A 22770-nucleotide genomic window follows, 5' to 3' on the forward strand; every position below is an offset into this window, starting at 1 on the left:
GTGTGATATTTACAGCCTGTTGCTTCATGTTTCTGGGCAATCATTGGACACAGTTCACACCACGCTTGGGCTTTAGGTCACCAAGCAGGCTTCTTTGCAATACAAACAAAGCCCAATGGTTGACTCTGTGGTAGGAGCTTCAGCAGGTGAAGCACTGTTACAAATCATGGAGGAAGGGGGGCTGCTGGCTTTACATCTAAGGCCTGACTAAGGATTGTAATTGTGCCTGTGCATCAAGGTTGCCAACCCTGGCATTGGAACATGATTTCTTCTATCTCCCTTTCTTTCTAACCAATCATGGGTAAGACTTTGGAGGGGTAGGGGAGAGAAGAAGGCTGATGCACTGCAACAGCAGCACTTCAGAGGTGATGGTGGTAATGGTTTGAGGGGAGGGAATGAGATGGGAGGGGAGGGGTGGTAAGCAGATCTGTGCCTCTTGGCTCGTAAATCACGCCCATACTGCCAGGCTGCTATCAATACTACAGTCTGCCCTAGCACGTACACACAATCAAAAACTCGTACATGAATACAAACACACAGACCAAGAAAAAAAAAATAAAAAAATAACACACCCACATGTTTAATGCAGGCTGTCCTAACTGTCATTGATCTACCATTTGTGTTCACAGCCTTTGGCAGGAATGCAACAAAAATACTGGGAAAATACCTGTTATACACCCATGCATGCGAGTGCACACAAACATACGCAAAGATGTCTTTTGTCCAGAGGCTCAGAAAGAATGTGGAGAAGATTTATTTACAGTCCACATATTTTTAGAGCATTAACCTGTAACTGTTGAATCTCAGACTAGCCACTTCTTCATTTGCATAAACTGTGCAGTTTGACCCATAAGGTTGCGTCAATACTAAGGTACATAGCATGTTAAAAACAACAACCATCCCTGAAAGGTGTGAGCTGATTGACGGAGTAAGTGGAACAATGATACGTAAGAACTATTTCTGTTAGTGGAGGGGCAATTGCTACAACACCTGCAGTAACAGCATAACAAATCTGATGAGGGCTGTTAAACACACTCTTAAAAGGGATAGGCATAGTCATTTTTTAAGTTGAGTTCTGTTAAATAGTTGTGACATCAGTCATAGAGCATAGAGTATGGAGATACAGGCAAACATTTTGGTTAAGACTAGTTTAGCCAAACAAGAGCCACTTTTTTTTTTTTTTTAATAAAAAACAACTTTTTCTCAAAACCAACATACTGGTGTTAAAAAAATGCTACATTAGCTAATATTAAACCTCTACACTTTTGCATGACACTTTGTTTAGCTTGTTGCTGTTTTGTCAACTGAACAACATCCGTGTTACTACGCAAATCCATGTGTGTTGAGCATAAACTGTATTTGTCAATAGTGCCGAGGCTGTGAATGTATCAGTCCACCTGACCAGCCTGTCTAGTCAGTCCAAAGGTTTACTCAACTCCTGGTGGATTGACAAATTTGCAGCTTTGGCACCACTGACATATAAAGGCCTATGTTCAGCACACATACATTAGCTTAGTAAAACGGACATTGTTCGGTTGAGAAAACAGTGACAAACTAGAAAATCTGTGTCATGTAAACGTGTAGAGGTGTTTGAGAAAAAAAAGTTGTTTTATAACCCAGAGAAATTATGATTTTAAAAAACAAACAAAAAAAAAAGAAACTTATTTGGCTAGTTTCATCTCCAAGTCACAGCTGATAAGATACTAATTATTAATAACCATTTCACAGAACAGTTCATCAAAAATGACTAAACTATACCTTCATGTTAGAAAATAAAACAAAGATGAAGTCTTCAGATTACTTGTCTTGGTGAACCAGTAATGTAAGACCAAAAATATTCAATAAACACTGTCAGAAAAAACATTTTGTAAAAAACAAAAAAACCTGAAGCATGTTGTAAATGTGAGAAAAGTTCGAAGGATGAAATACCTGTGTCAAGTTAATTTTCTATTGATCAATTTAATAGTTTAGCATCAACAAAAGAAAACAAAATGTGCCCAGCGGGGACCACACTAAGTTTTTTTATGCATTTAGGAGGCAATTAGTACTTGGAGGTTGTCATAATATGACAACCTCCAAGTATAATAAACCATCCTATAGAGCTGTATTTACTGACTTTTCTCATTTATAAATCAAGACAATGATTATTTCTTTGGGTTTAATTAGATAAAATGTGCCCAAATGCATGTTTGTTTTCAAGAAATTAACTAAAGTCACAAGTTACAACACCTGATGTTGATAAATTCTTGATCTTGATATAATGTCAACCTTAACTTTAATTTAATTTTAAATCCACAACTTAAAATAAAAAAATAAGTTATTGTTAATGACAGTCTTCAATAAGTTATAATATATTTGAGTACTCAATGGTTGGACTTTGTTTTACAAATTAATTCAAAAACCTCTGATCTGTTTTTTTAAGAATAAACAGTTTTCACAGGTTTTCTAATCCCATTAAATCTGATACGATGCAATAACAATAACAGGTTCCTAACAGACAGAAATGCCTCCTAGACTAATGACATCAGTGTGACACTTTAGGAAAAAGGGTGTGAATCTCGTACAAAAGTCTGCCATCACCGGCCAAACATGTTCTCATGCGCAAGTTCCGCGACAAAAGACATACAGGCAACATCAAGAAAAGCGACCGACATTTAAAAATAGCTGTTTATCTCAAGCACCATCAGGTTTATTTTCATGCATGCAGGTGAGTGGGAGGAGGAATGCTGTTGTTTTGGCTACAATAATACCTGCATATTTATTGTGTCCGTCACAAATATGTTGTGAGCTTTATTTATTATTATCTGTGAAACGTGGGCCCTGCAACACATTCTAGTACATATGCACACAACTGCCTGCGCACACAAATTACTTTTATTTATTTATTTATTTTAAAGGCATGGGATCTCTCAGCACAGAGAGGTATTTTTTAATCTGGCCACAGGAGATCCAGCCAGGGTGGGTTTGTTGTCAAGAAACCATTCAAAACAACTGTTGAGCAGCTGCTTGGAGACTGACAAGTCTGTCCATTCTGCTTCATGAAATCCAGCAGGAAACAAGGTGGCAACGCAGTAGTACTTCAGAACTGAGAGCAAGCTAAAGAGAAAAACTTCTCTGTCATCATCTTAACAACAATTACAGTCAACACTATTTGTCTGTTAGCAAAATATTTCATGGATAGACTTTAACAAAACTCTCAGAAAGCAACCATTTACCAAAAATCTACCACTCATTAACATTTGGAGTCAACTCACTTCAAAATTGGCACCACAACTATAGCTAACACATAAATGGCTATAACTTAGTTAAATTTACAAGTTCTGAGCTAAGTTGAATGTGATAGTAGCAAATAACAATCAGTAATATAAACCCTAAGTACTAACACTTCTCACAATATCTCACAATATCACGAGATTGCTCGTAACGTCATTTACAAGGTTTGACCAAAATAGCCTTTAACTGTGGTCAGAAATTGTCTACTGTGGATCTTTAAAGTATTGTATATGTGCACACAACAGGTGTCCAGAACATGAGCATGGTAAAGCACATTTTTGGTCCAGTGGGCATTGAATTCAAGAAAAAAAAAAGTAACAGGTGTTCTGTTAAAAGCTGCACAACAACACAAGCTATCCACCATAAATCAGACCCTCTGCTCTTGATCAGCTCTTCATGGATTTGGGGCGGGGGAAGGTGTCAGCATGGCGGCTGACGATGTACAACAGGCCCCACAGTTAGTCAACTCACACTCCTTGCTATCTACCTCACAAAGTCCTCAAAGGCGCCGGCAGGGCACCCCACTGATGGCTTCTTGGACTGATTAGAGAGGTCAGAAAGAGTGGAATACTTTAAAGACTCTCTCTTCATAACTTTGAAACAGCAGAAAAGCAGCAGAAAGTTGAAAAATGAAGTTTTACCACTGACAAACAGCCATTAGTTATTAAGACATTTTTTTCTTTAAATAACTACTTCAGTTCAAAAGAACAAGATTAGTAGAAACTAAAGCCAATAGTTGTTGTGTCTCTTACCGTCAAAGACTAAAGGTGCTTCCACAAAACCGTTTGGATTCCAGGTTAAGGGCGGTTCATTCAGCATATAAGAAACAGAAAAAAGTCCAAATATAAGATCGTCCAAATTAAAGATTACATAGGAATACAATCCTGAAGGGAAAAAAAAAAAAGAAGGATCCAACTCAGAGCCACACACGTGTCACTCTAACTGCTGAGATGACAACTGTTGGTGAACGCCTCACTCTGGTCGCCCCAAATTACCCCTCTCACCGAACACCGAACACCACCATCCCGGCCCCCTCCTCTGGATGTTTGTCATCCCCCTCCCCGTCACCAACACCCCTCACAGTCACACAAGTACATAAATCTCCTCCTTCCTCACCCGTAAACCACTCCCAGGTCACACTCTGCCCTAATATGCCTTCAGCAACTGCCACCAATTCATCAGTGTCCGTAATGGCAAACAAGGTGACTGTTGATCACTTCTTTAAAGGAATATCCAACTCGTGTATTTATTCAATCAATTCAATTATGTATTAACATTTTGGTATTTTTATGTATTTAGTCTCTGAGATGTTGTAATTGGTGTAACAGTCTCTTAGGCATCTAAACCAAAAAAAGCAATAAAGCTCAATCAAAGGTAAAGGTGATTCATTCTGATGATATGTTTAGCCTCCCCTGTGATAAATATTTTTGTATTTTTCTCAATTTCTCTGTGTTTTAGTCTGTTAACTTGACAAAAAACAAAGATTTTGAAAAGGTGTGTATGTATATGTGTGTGTGGTCTGAGAGAGAGGGAACAACTAGCTGTCAAGCCTAGTGTGTTCGATCCTTGTTGGACAACAACCTGTCCCTCATGCACATGTGTGAATGTACATCTTCCACTCGGATCCTGAGCTGCTGGCAGCAGGATGGCAGCTGCCTACATAACTTTTCTTCCACTCGACCCTTAAAGGCCCCCCACACAACCTCTTAAATCTACACACACATTTGCACGCTCAGCTGTCGGAGTTCAACACGCTGATAATATCTTGTGCAGCCCTGCCAGTATTTCCAAAATGACTCCACTTTTGTCAAACTTCAGCAGCTACAAAGCCACAATTCCCTGCTAGCTCCGACGAAGTATGGTGGTGTAAGATCTGATCTGATAAAAATGTCAAACGCTGTGGAAATCAAACGTAACCTTGACAGATCTGAACTCTGTATGATACCGTTAGATGACCACAGATACTGTAAAAGGAGAAACTTGCTCTTAGAGACCATTTGTGACAGGGACTCTGCTTCCCAAGCAATGAATCTCAACCCAAGCCCTTTCCTGACCTTAAAATCTCAGAGGGGGACTTGAGGGTGTGGGAAATGGAAGGCCAGGAGTCTGCTAAACAGTTGTGTCACTGAGTTTCCACTCAGTGAAAGAATGTATGTATGCAGGCACGTATTTGCCCACAGCGCAATGAGTTAAATAAGGGGAAAAAAAAAAAACTCCAAAGGCTAATTTCATTTTGAAGCTGAAACTTGTATAGATGAATCAATGAAGAGAAAGCAGTGAAAAAAAGGCTTTCTTCATCTAATTGGGGAGGAAAATCTGCCCATGGATGGGAAAAGTATACAACTCTAATAAACTCAACAATCCTAATGTCAGAGCACTGAAGACAAAATTGCTCCCACAACAAACACAAGTGGTCTTATCTCTTCAGCCCATTCTCAAGGATTTTTTTTTCCCCTGCTTGCCATCCACATTTGTCATCAGTGTGCACGACTGCCTGGGGCCCACCGTGTTCAACACATGGTCTTGGCCCAGAGCCTAAAATGGGGATCTAGGAGGCTACCTCCGCTCTTCCTGACAGAAAGGCAAGCATTGGCCAAGACTGTGTGGTGCTAGCTACATGTGGTGGGGATCCGGCACCGAGGAGAAGTGGGGGAGGCACAAACACTGAGCAAGGAATATCTATTCTCTTTTTTTTAACAGAGCTGTGAGAAGAAGCAGCTCCAATGCCCACAGGCAAGTGTATTTATGTTAAAAAAAATTTTTTTCAAAAAGTATATACGCTACAGCGCTTGTAGAGATAAACATTCAGCCTTGTAGCTGAAAATCCTTGGAAACAGTGGCAAAAGCAAGTGGATTATTTTCTGTTCACAATTTGATGAGAAAGGTGTGCCACTTGAGTGATGAGCCATGACAAAGGAAAACTCAAGAGGGTTTGTTAAAAACAAGCTTATTTGGTACTTTGTCTTAGCATATAATGACTAATAGGCCAGCGAATAAACATGATACGCTTTCAAGGGTTTGACAGTGAATACCCTGATTATGCAAATCCATCTCCCTCCGGAGAGTTATAAAAATGACAAAGCTTTTCTCTGGTGTGGCACCACAGTGAGCTTTTCTCCCGAGTGTGACCTACATTATAGAGAAATTCTCCATGTTTTTGTCAACCTCTTGAAATTAAACAAATAAAAATTTTAAAGAAAAAAAAATACACATCCACATAACAAAGGTGTTATGTTTTTCCTTTCAGTATATGTGCTACCTTTAAAAAAAACTGTCTCAATTGCATTTTAGGTTACAAATATGTTTGACCATTTCATCTGCCAGGTAATTGTCAACCATCCTAAAAAATACAGGATTCTCAAATAGTTTAGAAAGATAAAACAAGTAAAATCATTAATTTTTTCCTGCATTGCAATTGTATTTCTTGATAAAATTGTTAACAATAATATTAAGAGGTTAAGAATTTATATAAGTTATTCAGACTGTAACACCTGTAATAGGCTATAAAAAGTAGAGATAGTTATAGAGACACAGAGCCAAATCTTTAACTTTACTAAATCTCATGAGGATAAATTCATTACTACTGGCTTTCCTTCTTAAAGGTTAACATAACTAAAATATCTGATGTATGGGAGTGAGCTGAAGACACCTGCTGTTGGTTTAAGTGTGCAGTTTGAGGTTCCATTCATTATCACAGCGATTTGGCTGATGTGACAAACATGTTTTTAAACCAAAGTCACACAGCGTTCCTACAACATACTAATAATTCAGTTGTAGGTCAACTTATTTAACTGTAAACTATTTTCTTGAACGGTCAATTGTTCGTGAAATATCAGAACCAACACAGTTAACCACAGTCCAACAATTTATTTTTAACAAAGAAATGACTACAAAACCTAAATATAATTTGCCATCTAAGAAAAACATTAAATTGATGAGTTCAAAAAGAAGTGGCAATAATATGAAAATTGCTAACTTAAAATAATTGCCTGTTAATATAATCAGTTCAGGAAGGCATCATGTCTGTTTACCTCCAAATTCATAACTACCCTAAAATAATACACATAAATCACTTTGTTAAATACTGCAAAGACACAAGTAAACCAAAAGTCTTTAAATTTAAACCATCCAGCATTTAGTGTTTTGTTTTTTCTCCCTGTTCATCTAGCCATCGCTCTTATAGTCTGTGAAAATTTGGTATCTCCCAGTCCCTGGAGCTGTCACTGTTAAAGGCTAAAGGTCAAGAGCAGCAAGACGAGCCCTAACAGACGAAGCAACCTGTTCCCTTCAACTGTCTGCTTCACTCAGCTGCCACCACAAAGGCTCCAGTCCGACCCACTCCTCCAAAAAGCTTCAAGGCTTCTGCTCTTCCGCTGTCACAATCTGTTCATCTGTCTTTTAAATACTTTAAAATAATAAATACTTTGATTAAAGGTCTTACAGATTAAAGTTTCTTTATAGTATGATCAATTAAAAAAAAAACACCATAAAATTCCTATGAAAATTCAGTCTTTACACCAGATGCATGTCTTTTTATGTACTTGTATGTAATTCTCCCATGTGCAAGTTTATTTGTAAGCTTTTTCTGTCTTCCTGCCAAGTGAGTTTAAGTAAAACAGGACCTCGCTGCGTTCTGATAATTAATGCTCTGTGCTTGTTTCTTCATTACATTTTAATCTATCAAGTAAATTAAAGCCATAAATCACTCAACACCTGCGACTCCCACGCTAACATGACCAACTGGGGAGTAGAGAGGTGGCAGAAATTCAGCTTACACTCAGAAAAATAGGAGCAAGCATCTAAAAATCAAACTTTCATCAAAAGGTGATTTCAAAGAGGTGTCTAGACAAAGATTTTGAGGAGGAAAATTGCCTCTTAAATGACCATTTTATGCAACCAGATACCTACATTATTCTGTTCTTAGAGCTTCCTGACCTCAACTTTTTATACAGCAATCAGCGTAAAAGGCTGTGGATATAAACATCTGAAGAGTGGGGAGGTTTGTCTTTTGTAAAACTCATTTTGCAGTAAAAACAATGGCAAACAAATGGTGGGCAACATCGTTGACTTATTTCCTCTTAAGGACAACATTTCCCATCAGCTTTAAAGCAATACTTTAAGTTGCCTAAAGTTTAAAGTCACAAATGTTTGTTTCAGAGGCAACAATCCTTGCCAGACATTGAAAAACAAACAAAAAAACAAAAAATTTAAACAGCAATATTTCCATTACTGTAACAGCAGGAGCTGATAAATACATGCGACTTGTCAAGAATCCTGCAAGCAGAAGATATATTCTGATTTTATTTTTTCCCACAGAAGGTAGAAGTGAGACATAAAAACTCAAGTGAAAGGGTGAAGACTGTCACTGACAGTGAAACAATGAGACTAATTTACTGCATATATTTCAAGTGATGTAAATTATGCAACATTTTTGCTTAAAAACTTTGGCATCAACTGTTGGCATCAACCCTGTACATCTGTTTGCAAAAGGTCTCATTAACCACTGGATGGAGTTTAGAGAAACTACTGTAGTGAAACTGTCATCTACAACTGAATAATTTTAAGAGTCAACCAAATACATGATGGCTGTCACAGCTAATCAACCTTATTGAACACAAAAACGACTACAGATTTACAGATATGATCTTAGTATGAAACTCATGGCGATATGCCTTCCTTCAAGCAAAGATTGGCTCTTTGTAACACATTTAAGGTTTTAAACTTACTCATACATTTACTTAAAAAAACAAAACAATGACCAGCATTCCAGAGGATTTTTCTGGTCTTATTTCTACAGCTCTTACTCTATTGGTTTCAGCTCCTCAGAACTAAAGTTGTTGACTCAGGCTACAATGACCAGGAAAGAGGCAAAGCAAAACCAGACTCAATTCAGGCAAGAGGCACTTTGCTGTACACAAACAAACCCCCAAAGGCAACAAGGCGTTTGATGTGCAATGGGGCGGTGAGGGCCGTGTGGAGCCAGCCCTCCCCGTCTAACTTCTACAAGCTGCCCGACTATGACTAACGCACACATACACTCACACACTTCTCCTCAGAAACAGCTGACGTTTTAACAGGCTTACAACAGCTGACAGCCTACAGGTGGGGCAGAGGGGACCCTTCATAAGCCCTTCAACCCCTCCTCCCCCTTTTAGTGCCGAGCTCATAATTCCCCTCTGCAACGCACACACACACAAACATGCACACACACCTGTTGTGACTCCAGAGGAATTGTCCTCAGTGAGAAGGCTTCCTTTATACTGTATCACCAACCTACTCACACACACACACGTATTCCGTCTCCCCCTCAGTGCATTAAAACACAGCTTTATGATCCTCTTGCATGTGTTTGAGTGGCTGCAGTGTGTGTACATGGTGTCCGACTGTAACAACAGATGCTACCATGGACCAGAACTACAAGCTAAAAGCACTAAGCTCCTTTCCTTAATTTCAGTGGAGCCAGTGCCGGCATTACAGTGAGCAGAAACCCACGCTGTCATTTTAATCCCCAATCATTTAACCTACAATAACCAGGTTTTCAATTCAATCACCACGGAGCACAATCACAGCTTAACCAGATGTGGATCTTCTTATTCTAAAAGGTCACAATTAAGTCAATCAACATCTGAGTCAACTTCTTTTCTATTATCACAGGGCCATGGCGTTCAGAGAGAAACTTTTCTGCTATTCAGACTGAAGCTGCGTCATTAGATTCTCCCTTTGATAAAAAACTGAAAAACTTCATCACAGAGGTATTATTCAAGAATTTGGAGACACCGGCAGCCCTCATGAACATTCTCCAAATGCTTTTGTCAGACTAAAGCAAAGTGAATTGTGGCGAAATGCTGGATATTTAGGACGAGGAGTATCTGGTTGTAAAAAGAAGCGGAGCTTGGAAGAAGAGAGGGGATTTGAAAGCGCAGCACTTCTTTGGATGACAAAACCAAGGGGTGAAAAGGAGGGGGAAAAGAAATCATCTCTGGATTATGTATTCTTGCTGGGTGTGCAAAACCCAGAAAAGAAAAAGAAAAAGTTTCTCTAACATCCAATGAAGAGTTTCTAACCACAAAATCTTTTTTTTTTCCCTCCACTTTATTTTCTTCTTTCTCTGTTTCAAGAACAAGGTACACTAATCTGCTGCTTAATGTGACAGGAATAATTTATCAACACTAATTTACATTTGGGAGTATAACACCAAGCCATTGTTTTTGCTTTTGGTGGATGTGGGACGGGGGTTTACCAAAAAGCACAGGGCTCAGGTACAACACTTACATCTATCTGTGTATTCCACCAGGGACCACTGAGTTATAAACCAAATGGAAATGAGGTTCAAGAAAACACTTGTGTTTACATGTGATATGTCACGTTTTAGAGGATAAAAAATCAAATTCCATTCTACTAAAATTATGTGATGAAGCTATTTTTGTCCATAACTGGATCAAACTGCAAACAGATCAAAAGAAACAAAAAGAAGTAGGATAGTACATCCACTACAAGATGTACAAACTTAAAAACCTTGAACTAGCTTCCAATGAAATAATGATATATTCTTATGTTCTGATATTCAACTGTTGAGTTTAGTCACTGGATTTGATTTTTTGCTTTTTAAAAATAAAAAATCTCAGCCATTAAGTGACTTCGGTATCTACTGACAATAATTGGCAAAAGTCTCAGTTGAAACTTGTTCTCACCTCAAGTTACACAAATTATTAAATTAATTCTCATTATGTTATGAAGGAGAGACAATTGCAAAGCATTCTTCTCAGGAAGTTAAAAGATTAAACAATGCCTTTGCAAAATCTACAATCTCACCCTCAACTTGAAGCTTTTGAAAACAGTTTTTGAAAATCCATTGAAGTAACAAGATTTAGTTAGAAGCTGTTTCAATGAATAAAAAACTACATTTTATTAAATAAATAAAAAAAAATTAAAGAGGATCAAAGCCCTGAATTATAAAACTAAAACTAAATTAATAAATTGCTAAAATGTTTTTTTTTGTTATTGTTGTTGGTAAGAAATCATATAAAAATGTTTTTGCACGTAGTAAACTAGTTTAAAAACACATTCATTGCTTGCTGCCATGAAAGACAATAATCGGCAGGCAATAAACTTCTGCAGAAGCTCTGTAACCTGTTGAATTTGTGACCAATAAATGCCACAAAAAGACAACTCTCTTGTTTAATTCCTTAGTCCACTATTATTTTAGAAAATCTACCTTAGTAACAAAACCCCAATCTCAAAAAGCTTAAAACTCTTCAAACTGTGTGTAAAGATCAGTACAAATGGTTTTAATTAAAAAAAACGAAAGTAAAAAGCACGTATGATCTCAATAAATGTAGTGTAAGAACATTTAAAACATATGTTTATCTAGTCTTCCCTCTGCTCTTGCTTTCCTTTGTAAGATCTCTGCGTTTCCATCCTTTCTTGAGAAAGCGGCAGGACTCTTTCTCTCCAAGGCTGGTGATGTTCCAGCTGTAATGTGATAACCAGTTCAATAACATAAACAACTGCCAGAATCCTCCAGAGGAAGGATGCGGAGAGCAGGAGTGTGTGTTTCTGAGAGTGCGTATGCGAGTCAGTGGGTGGATGTCTGTAGCGTTTGGTTTTACATGGGAGCGCATGTGGGCTGGAGAGCAGGAGAGGCCTGGGCGAGAGGTGAGGACGAGTCAGCCATTGAACACCATCAAATAAAACGTTATCTAATGCCTGCACTGACATGGCTCGCCAGAAAATAAGTACACTCTTTATCGACCGAAAGCACTGCTGTGTTTTTGCTCGCAAAAGAAAAACACTTCTTCCTGATGCTGTGAGCTGGGTTTGTACATCAGAGCAGAGAAATATGTTTCAGCTGCACTTTAAAGAGCCATCAGGGCATCGAAACGCTCTCTGAGCACAAGTTTAGTGACTTCTGAGCCCTTTTAATAGTTCCAAAAGAAAGAAAAAGGCTTTTACAGTTTCTCAGACTAAAGAGTTTGTAGAAAAAAAAAAAAAGTAACCATTCTTTAGTTTAAATGCAATAACATATAAATACATTGTCATGAATCCCACAATTTATCCAGTTAATTAAAAATAAATCAGATATATAACTGTCTGACCTTAACCTCATGTGCCAGGTTGAACATAAGGTTTACTAGTTATTTTATTAGAATGGCTGGTAAACTCTTTGATAACTACATAGAAAAGGGCAAGAGTGAGAAAATACTTGGCAGGTAATTGGAAGAACCATCTTTCTATCACAGTCAGTTGAGGGTGCTAAAAACGTCAGACCTGCCATATGTGGCTGCTGTCCCACATAAACCCCAATATGGTTGGAAATAACTTGCTTCAGCCACAAACACATTTTTGTACGATCATGATCTCAAAAGTCTCTTTTTTTACCCGTGTCTGCCAATAATGAGATATGTTGATTTTATCTGACTGAAAGCAACCAAAAAGTAAACATATTTTTGTTCAACTCTATAATTTGTCAAATCATATTCAGGCCAAAAACCTGGACTTTACAGCAACTTTATTCTGCTTCATAAATAGTTGCATTCTACATTTAAACTCGCATAATATTTCACTTGGTGTTTAGGTAATTGTATATAAAAAGGCAATATTTGTAAAGAAGTATCTGACACAAATACAAGAGAAGGACTTTTCTAGGTTTCATGTCGGAGCTGTTTATTTTCTGGAAAACATTTTTAAAATGTAAAAGACACGTTTTGCGCTTAGACTGTTGATAAACTTAGTGTCCACTAAGTTTTTTTGTTGGTTGGCTTCACTTATTTAATGAGGAATGATGCCTGGTCCAGACTTGGGTCCAGACCAATTTAACCTGAGGAGGTCAGGCTCTCTACTTTACTTTTATTTTACAGGATATAAGCAAAGAGAACTGTAGAAGGGATTGTCTTAAAGATTTTGCAAAGATGAAGCTGCACAAAAGTAGCAAAAATACACCTTTGTACCTGCACAATGCTCGTAGATGTAATATTCCTCTATTGCATTACTAACACATAATTATGCAAGCATAAAAAAACTGCGCAACTTCTGAGAGGCTAAAAAGGATTGAGATTTTTCCACCCTCCTCCCACCACCTCTTCCTCTCTTCTCTGGAACCTTTCCCAACTCTGAGTAATTGCAATTGTCCAACAGAAGAGGCGCAAGGATGAATAAGCAGCCTCTCTCTTATAGCCCTAGTACCTTCATTTCCAGTACTCTCTTTCTCCACATTAGCTTGTGGCTATCTTAATGAGCCTTAAGCAGATGGTCCCATACCACCACCACTGCTGCACAACTGTGAAATGATGCTACGCCACAGTAAGGACTGGGATCATATAGATTATTATATTCAAATGAAGCCCTAACCTTTCACTTATTACAAGTGGATAAAAAGTGTGGGAGGAATTTAATGGGAAGGGCCAGAATGGAGATGAAGTAAATGAACAGAGGCTACATGACAAAGAGCAAATATAAGAAGAAAAAATAAAAATCAGGGAGAGAAGGAGCCTGAAAAAGGCAAGAGAAACCAAAGTTAGAGCGATATACTGGGAGACAGGGGAAGTGTGAGAAGCATGGGTATAGTATTTCAGCTCCTGGCTTTGCTTCTTGCTATTTCAGCTGTGCCGAAGGGCTGGCCAGCAGCCCCTGCTCTCACGCCATCGTAACCCCGTTAGTATGGTGGCATGGCACATGGTCTGCGTTTACAACTGAAAGTTTCCCAGTTATTTTTTTTTTCTCCTCTCAAAATGGTCAGATTTATACCTCCCCCCGCCTAAATGTGATTGGCATAAAAATGCTGACACAAGTCACAATTTCCATCCAAATGTAATCTAAACCAGATGGATATGTGCTCCTCCTAATATTTATGAGACTTCTGTTTGAATGCTCAGAAAAGAAAAAAAACAAAACAAAAAAAACCACTGGTGACCAAGTTAATCTCACGTCATTTATCTGTGAGGATCGTCATAAATTTTGGCAACACTGCGATGTAGCGGAGCCAGCATGAAAAGAGAAACAAGAGAAATGGAAGCCAGAAAAAAAAAAGTCAGTAATTACAGAGATGCGTCAAGGACAAGAACATCTGAAGGAATGTGGTGCTGCTGACATCAAAACATGTTGGAATTCCAGCCGAGGAAAAGGTTCCAACAGTGGCGTTCATTACTTATGCATGCTTGTTGATGCCTTTTAGCAAGGAAGAATAAATAAGACCTTACAATGTATAATAAATCAAGTTATTTTGCCCACAATATCAAAGCCAGAATTGTGAGTATGCTGTATTTCATTGCTCTAATTTTAAAAAAATTCTGTGTGGCAAAGGGTAACAAAATAATTTTCTAAAGAAAGAACTTACAGTTCAAGTTAACATTCAGGTTTTTAGTCAATAAGAACTTCTGATTATGAAACATTTCTGAATCTGGAGGCAGTGTTACATGAATACTGAAAGGTAAACCAAGGGTGGTACATATAAAAAATTTTGAAATCTTGTAGGTGTGCAGTTTTCCTTGATCTATGTCCCAACTTCTTTTTTTTTCCCCCTCTCATTTCTTCCTTTTTCAATCGTAGTGAGGCAGTGTTCTAAGAGCTCTCTGGCAACAATGCAAGATAGACCTCCTGTGAAACCTTCGAAGTGCAGAGCGAAGACTGCAGCTTGAGTCATTGAACAGAGGAGCCTTAATCTAAGCTGAACATAATGCTGTCGATTCTGATTCTCAGTAATCCTCCTGGTATCTGCGGCTCTTACTGGATTTCCGGCTATGTCAGTAACCTTAGAATCCAGCTGTGTTACAAAATATTGAGTCTGTGGTTATGAAATGTTTCACATACATGTGCGGCAGTGACAACAAGTTCATTGCAATGATACATATCAAAGTAGGGCAGGTTGTGCATTTCTAACAAACCTCATGAGGACACTGCGGTGTGTGAAAACTTTAATCTTAAGTTTTGCGTTCAGTTGCTAAACTGTCATGCATGTGCTCCTTTTTGTTGCTACTGAGCAAGACAATAATCCAAGACGTTAATCCTGCAAAGGGTATGATTGTGTAACTGTTTACTCTAACGGATCAATGGCATTATCCATCCAACAAAATGCAGGTTTTGTGTTTCAATCATGTTAATGTGACATTTTGAGCAATATTATCAAATGTGAATATAAATAATGTCTAAAACATCCAAAATGACATGCATATTGGGGGAAGAAAAAGCATTAAATTCAATCTTTTTTCACTTTTACATTTAGTAGGAGAGATTTTTAAATAAAATGCCATACTGCTGAAGGCTCTCAGAAGCTCAACTAAATGGATTCAAATTGAATGTAAGTGAATTCTGATACTGGGGTCTTGCCAAGGTCAAACCAGGCTTGGTTTTGTGAAGGGCAGCATCCCTGAGATTGCTTTAACACTCTACTTAAGCTGCTGTTAATAAAGGTTAATCCTATAAATTGTGTTGGGTCAAAGTTGCATTTAACCTATAGATGCAGTAGTTTGCATCTTGATCCAGAACTACTGGCTTTTGATCTCAAGACCACACACCTACTACAATGTCTATTTGGCCAGCTTTGCATCAGGTGACCTTTTCAGTTTATATAGACTATTTACTAAGAGAATTACAACCTAATCTGGATTATAAAGATGCAACAAATGGTCCGAACTACACAAAGAAGCACAGAAAAAAAAAGAATCACAAAAAAGTCAAAATCCCACAGATAAAATGTATTGAGAGGAACAGATTGCTGTAGAAATGTTATATGTACTCAGTATTTTCATTTGCTCATTTGTTATCATTTCATAGTCAAAATGGGGTCATCACAGATTTCCATTACAGCTACATAGCTGATTTTTCCAGCAATTTGTTCTCAGGTAAACTGAATACAGGGATTTACTGCTGTATTTTTGGGGGTAAATTTTATGTAACAAATCTTCACAGAGGAAACAGATTTGTTGAGTTTGGTTGTTCGGCAACTAACAGAAATTATTCCTGATTTAAATGATTCATGAATCTGAGTAGTATATTTTTTTAAGCTTGGGTCAGGGAGTGAGAATTCACTTTGACACTCCACAGCGTTCTGTGACCTTTCAGATTTCAACAGTCTCTTCAAAATTCAGGCCACCCTGCAGCCTGAGCCCAACTTTCCCAGAATCCATCATTTAAGCACATGGAGGAGGAATTTTCTGCTGCTGTCTGTTTATGTGGGACATGAATGGAAAGTCTGTGGTCAGCCGCAGGAGACAGATTCACATTGATGTTGGAGTAACAGCCAGTGAAAAGAGCAAAATTTGACAAACAGGAATTTGGAATCCATCTTTCTCCCCAAACTTGGAGGTATGTTGTATGTTCGCATTCATCCTGTAAGCAGAGACCAACAGTTGCCACTCATTCAGGCAGCCATCTTTGTTTTGTTTTGTTTTTAACTTCATGGCAACAAACTTCTATATGCTATCTAATCAAATTGATTTTAATATCTATAAATAGGGTTTTGATATTTGTTATTCAAGTTTTTTTTTCTTTTCTGCACATAAAAAGGGTCTTTCTTTGAGTGCAAACCTGTCTTCCAGAAATTTTGCATTTGATTCCAATCTGAAGTAAAAAAAAATAGTTTGAGTGGTATAAATTGTCCTCTGGAAACATTTTAAAAACAGGAAATTTGTTTGTGTAATACACTGGCTGTCTCACAATAACACCCCTATGTTTTTGAAATATTCTAGTATTAGTTTATAAGTAATATCTTTTAAATAATGTTTTGCTTTGGTTGCGTTCAGGTCTGGATTTGCATTTGGGTTACACAGCTTTCTGTTGTCAATTCAACATGATTAAACAAATTATGACCATGCCAATAACCACTATTTCTATGTATTTTGGTTAACAAGCTTTCTTTCATGCAAATAATGGTTTGGTATTTACTTTTAATGACCTGGCATAGTTAAATAGTGATGTCAGTGTTGAAACAATTTACTGGGCTGGAATAACGATTCAAACTTTAAAAATAGCTGTTTTTATACACCATTCATGTAATTTTAAGAGATTCAGAGTATAAATTAAACATGGAAGTATCTTAATGAATTACCATAAAATCACTCATGCAATAGCCATCACAGTTAAATTTACAAAAAAAAAGGAAGAAACAAATGTATGTGATATTTGTGCAGGTTTAACTTTGTGTGAAATTCAGATAAAACATATTTTCAGCTAATCAACCAACAGGCTTTCTGATTTTGCACCAGCAGCTGAGGACTTCAACCAGACTGCAGCCGGTCCAACACAAACAAACAACAAAAAAACATCATCAAGCTGTTTGTTACAGCCTTCAGGCGGCACAACCATATATTAAACAATAATCACACTGTTCATTAAGCTACAATACCACAGGATCACGCATGCCTCCAACTTCCCTTGGCTACATCACCTCCCTGAACTTTGAACTGCTGACCTCCCCACAACCAACCTGAATTCGCTCTTCTTCTTTCCTCTTCATCTGCTCATTACTCTAATTGATGTTTAACCTGTAGATCAACAGCTGATAATGGCTCAATTAAGAGCTTGTTGGAAAACAGGGATTAGTTCTGTGGTTATGAGGTGGTTTGTTGTCTTGCAGCCACAGCTCCTCCGGACCCTGATTCTTTATGTTGGTCTTGAAGGTCAAAACAGCCACATTAAGCAGGCTGTCTGAGTAAAAAAGAAGAAAAAAAAAAAATCGCACATTTACAGCTGAGTATCACAGCTGGGTATGATTCATAATTGTTTTCATTATCAATTAATTGACTGTTTTCTCAGCCATTAAGAAAAGGTCAACAAAATGTCACCAAATAATAAAAAATGCCCATTGACTTTCTCCCCACAGGTGGATATAAGCATCTATTAGAGCAGACTGTGATGCTTTGAATGAGAAACACAAGGAAATGGACTGAAAGCCAATCTGGATAGATGCTCACATCTTTCTTTCCTCTTCAAGTGTCCCCAGCTGGTATGAAAATAAAAGCTGGTAAATTACAGCAGAGCTCAGCCACGGATTCATGGCAGAAATACTCAAACCAGCTCAAGACGACTCTCTTATTTCTTCAACTGCCATCAGTTCTAGCCTTGAGAGAAAACGCTTTATTAGGAAGGGCTGAAGACACTTTGTCAAGAATGCTTCTTGCCTCCGACTGAACACTGAGTTTTCTTTAAATAATTAGAACATTTGCTTTTGTTGGCACAAGACTAAAAATAATGTACTGTCTAGTCTCCACAGCATCAAAACAAATGTACAGCACAACTCAATTTATAACTGTAGAAAATAACAAATAATTACAGGTCTGGCAATCTGTGACTAATTGTATAATCGCCTTCAGCCTTTCATATTAGTTTTAAAATAAGATCATTTTGTGATGAGAAACAACTGAATTATAGCCATTATGGTCAAACTTTGTAAATGACATTATGCAATGCTGCGAGAAATTATGGTCTGTTTTAGCACTCAAAGTATGTGTTGTTAATGACTGTCAGCTACTACCACGTCAAACTTCAGCTCAATATTTGTAAAACTGACTGAGTTATAGCCATTTCTATGTTGGCTAAGGTTGATTAGCTGCGGCGTCCATTTTGAATTGGACTGACTCCAAATGTTTCCCAGTTGTAGAGATATGTCCAATTATTACTATCTGAAAGTTTCAGAAAAATGTCCAGCATTTCAAAAGATATTTTGCTAAGAGGCCAACAGAACTGACTCCAATAGTTATTGGCAAAGTTTTAAAGCAGATCTTGTGCAAACAGGATTATGACTCTCAGCTACCACCACACCAAATTTTAGCTCAATATCTATATAATTGCATTCTAACCATTTTTGTGTTTGCTAAGGTAGTTTATCTGTAGCGGCCATCTTGAATGTGGTTGACTCCAACAGTTAGGTTACCATCTGAGTTGATTAACATCTGACCTGTGGTTCATGAGATATTGTGCTAACAGATAGACAAACACACAACACTGACAAGGACAAAAACATTATCTCCCTTTCTCCTTTGGTGGCAGGCAATAATAAAATGCATGTAAGCAATCAATGATGACAAGAAGCTTTAAATGTAAAGTATATTTACACAAACTGTTTTTCTACCAAAATTTATTGAGATCACTATAAATGTGTTTACTGTTGTTTGTTTAAATTTAAAATAGTGGGAACTTTGAGATGAGAACAGTTTTAACAGTAGTTGTTTCTGTACAAATATTAAATCAACAAGAGCACATCTTTGACATTTTGCTGTCGTTTTTTTTTTATTTACTAATAAGTAGCTGTAGCAAACACTCCTCCTACTCTACTACTTACACGACTATAAGCCAAGTTATTAAGAAAAAAATGTTTTCCTGCATCTTGAAGTGTTGAACATCAGTGACAACAAACTGTGAGTCACATGATTTTGATCAACAAGCCGTGCTTTGTTTGTTTCTAATTTGAGCAGGTGAAAGTGACAGTGAAACAAATCCAAGAATGTAACACACTGAACTTTTCCACTCCGACTCAGGCAGCACCAGGAGAGACTAATCCCACCTGATGTGGGCCCTGCTCCCTGGATCGAGCATCTCTGGCTTCAATCACAGACAGGAAGTCATTTTGAAATCACAGCAGGAGGAGAGTGGATTGTGAGTTGAGGTTTGCTGCTGCTACTTCTCACATTAAGTGGCTGACGGTCTCCTCTTTGTACAGAAACACCTTTGGCTTTAACTTCCATTAACAGAGAAAGAGTGAGGACATTTCTTCCCTCATTCAATGTGCCGGGGTAAAGCATTACCCTGCAATGATTGAATCATAGCCATAATAGCAGAAGGCAGAGGCCTGCTGTGTAGCTGAGTTCTTCCTGTTCTCCTCGCTCAGCGTGGGAACAGCCGAGGACAAAATCTGCCCTGGAATCGGCACATAAAAAAGGCCGTGAAAGCAACACGAGCAGAGCAGGTAGTAATTGCTCCTTTCTGCTCCTTTTCCTTTCCATCCATTTAAGTATGGCTTGTGGTGTGAGGTTTGCAGTTCGACAGTGGTGAAGGGGGCATGTTTGTATAACCCCTGCACACAAGAAAGGTTTTTCTGCCATTGTAGGATGAGAGCATGGTTCAGTTGCAGAGGAAGACACAGAAAACACACAGCCAACACCGAGGCTGTGTTATTGGACATGGCTAAGGTTGAGTTGAAAAGGTAAACAGGTAAATCAATGAGGTGGCAGGTGACTCACCCCTCACACCATGGTAGCTGCAGTAAAACAGCTCGCCTCTATTCAGAGCTGAAATTCTCTACCTTCCTTTTTCATTTTTATCCAATTTCTTTAGATCCAGAAATATATAACTTTTTTAGCATCTCCAGTTTGCTGCAGTCATTAAAACCTTTACTCTAACCAACAAAACAAGTGATAAAGAACATTAATGTCCTGTGTTCCACAAAGTCTCAGCTCACTGAAAGCTCTGAAAAATACATCTATAAATAAAATTACCAAAAAGATTGTTGGTAACTGACTTCTTTCTAATTCACTGTGGACCATCTCAGCAGTATTAATGCTGATGAGTAGCAGCACTTTATAAATCTAGTGCTTGAACAAATGATTAAGGATGCAAATGCATTAATAGGCAGTTGATGATGTCAGACACTAATTTTTGAAATGTCTAAAATTTCCAAAAACTTTTGCAAACAAATTCTTACTCCCACAATGCTTTTGGTGCAAATGCAAATTATACATCAAAACGTAAGGATTTTTGTCTTCTTTCACCCAGTGTCTCTCTAACTTCTATAGGACTTGGGTTTTTTTCTCAAATCCTTTAAGAAAGCACAACCAGGCTTCCACAGATTTTAGTTACTTTTTAGCTTAAAATATTCTACTCAAAACTGGAAGTGAAGGGTCTTTTTAACTTGTCAAAACACTGCAGAAACATAAAATTTCACATGTGACTATCAAAGTCTTGTGCCGCTCACGGTTAAAAAAAATTTGTAAGATCGAACTTACAGTTGTTGCACGGCAACTGTTTGAGTTTCAGTGTTCAGTCTGTTTCTGTCTGCCTCTCCTAAATTTGCTCTCAGGGAGCGACATATACAGACGTGTGGTTTACCGTAGTCACCCTAATGAGCCACATGCAACAGCATTTACATTATTTTTCTTTTTTTTCCTTCTTTCACTTCTTATACAGCTTATACATATGTTAGATTACTACAAAATTGAAGGCATTTTGGGCAGTAGCTGAACTGGCACCGTTCAAAGTTTCTTCAGAAATCTTCTGGTTGTATTTGCTAACAATCTGTAAATCAACCTAACACTACTCATGGTTTCTTTTTCTAGTCAGGTTTAAACATCCCTTTGTCTTTTTAAATATCACTTTAGTTCCTAAAAGCAACTAATTTAGACTCTTGTAAAATCCATCATCATCGAGTCTGATGAGGATCAGATGTGGTATCAGCAGGCGATTCTGGTTGTAAGGAAGCTAAGTTCTACTCCGTAAATAGGAAAATATGTCTGAATTAAAGTACTGCAAACAAAATCCCACTATATACACTATACATTTCACATTCCACTCTCAGTGAGGCCAAACATTCGTTGACTCTTGAAACATGAAACCGTTTAAAGTTCGACAGGAACGGGACACACTGATGATGTCCAGCAGACACAAATCAACTCATCAAGCTGCAGGAGAAACTGAACTGTGATTACATTTCTACAAGTAATAAATTTAGGAATCACGATTTCTTTTAAAGAGAGTTTAAATGAATATTTGACTTTCAGAAACATTGAGTGTTGATTAGCGGACAAGACACTGATGGGTTAAAAAGTTAACTTAAACTGCAAACTGAACACAATATTTACTGTCTTACCTGCATTATTTATTAATATTGTGGTTGTAAACAAGTTTTTTGGTCTGCAAAAAAAAAAAGAGAACTATCAAAATGATTCATTTTTTTGTCACACTGGATTAAAAAACAACAACAATTGACTCACTGAGTTTTTTTGTTGTTTTGTCCCAAAAACAAGTACATGTTTTTTCCCTTAAAACAAAAGTTTGGTAACTTCTTCAAAGTGTATTTTTATGACCGTGTTGTTAAAGTTTAAACTTAAGTTCTGGCTGTTTATGTCAACATCTAAGAAAAGAAGAATCTCGACTTGAAGTTCATCTGGAGAACATTTTGAAGATCAATTGCTACAATCAAAAGCATTTTTTTTGTAAAGTCTTTATTCTGGATTGCACAGTGATCTCTGGTTTACAAAATAAAGAATGAACCAAATTTAGTACTCATCTATTTCAAACAATCTTTTTACATAGTTTACGAATTATTAAAACCCAAGTAAAACATTTCTTTCAATAGTTACAGGGCTCTATTGATAGTGAAAAATGTCAAATCAGTAAGTGATAAATGTTTCAAATGAAGCTAATAACATGAAAATTTAAATCCATTACTTTACCTAATGAAAATAAATGAGAGACTTCACTGTCACATTTAAAGTAAATTAATAAACCGAATCAAAAGATCAGGTTCTTCACTGCTGGCATTCAACACTGTTACTGTACACATTAACTGGT

At 37.5% G+C, this 22770-nt stretch overlaps 1 protein-coding gene across 14 annotated transcripts in view; it reads right to left on the minus strand.

Moving 5' to 3' along the window:
* mef2d (myocyte enhancer factor 2d) overlaps window positions 1–22770 on the minus strand; it is a 96436-nt gene that overhangs the window by 68364 nt on the left and 5302 nt on the right. The window contains exon 2 of one of the 14 annotated variants that reach the window (XM_017428530.3): window positions 4026–4034. The exons of 12 other annotated variants lie outside the window; for them this stretch is intronic. The gene's annotated coding sequence lies outside the window, so the exon portion shown is untranslated. Of the gene's footprint in view, window positions 1–4025; window positions 4044–22770 lie in introns of all 14 variants that reach the window. One more of the 14 variants, XM_017428529.3, reaches the window with a different exon arrangement.

Source organism: Kryptolebias marmoratus, linkage group LG16 (genome assembly GCF_001649575.2).
Source record: "Kryptolebias marmoratus isolate JLee-2015 linkage group LG16, ASM164957v2, whole genome shotgun sequence".
Classification (NCBI taxonomy): domain Eukaryota; kingdom Metazoa; phylum Chordata; class Actinopteri; order Cyprinodontiformes; family Rivulidae; genus Kryptolebias; species Kryptolebias marmoratus.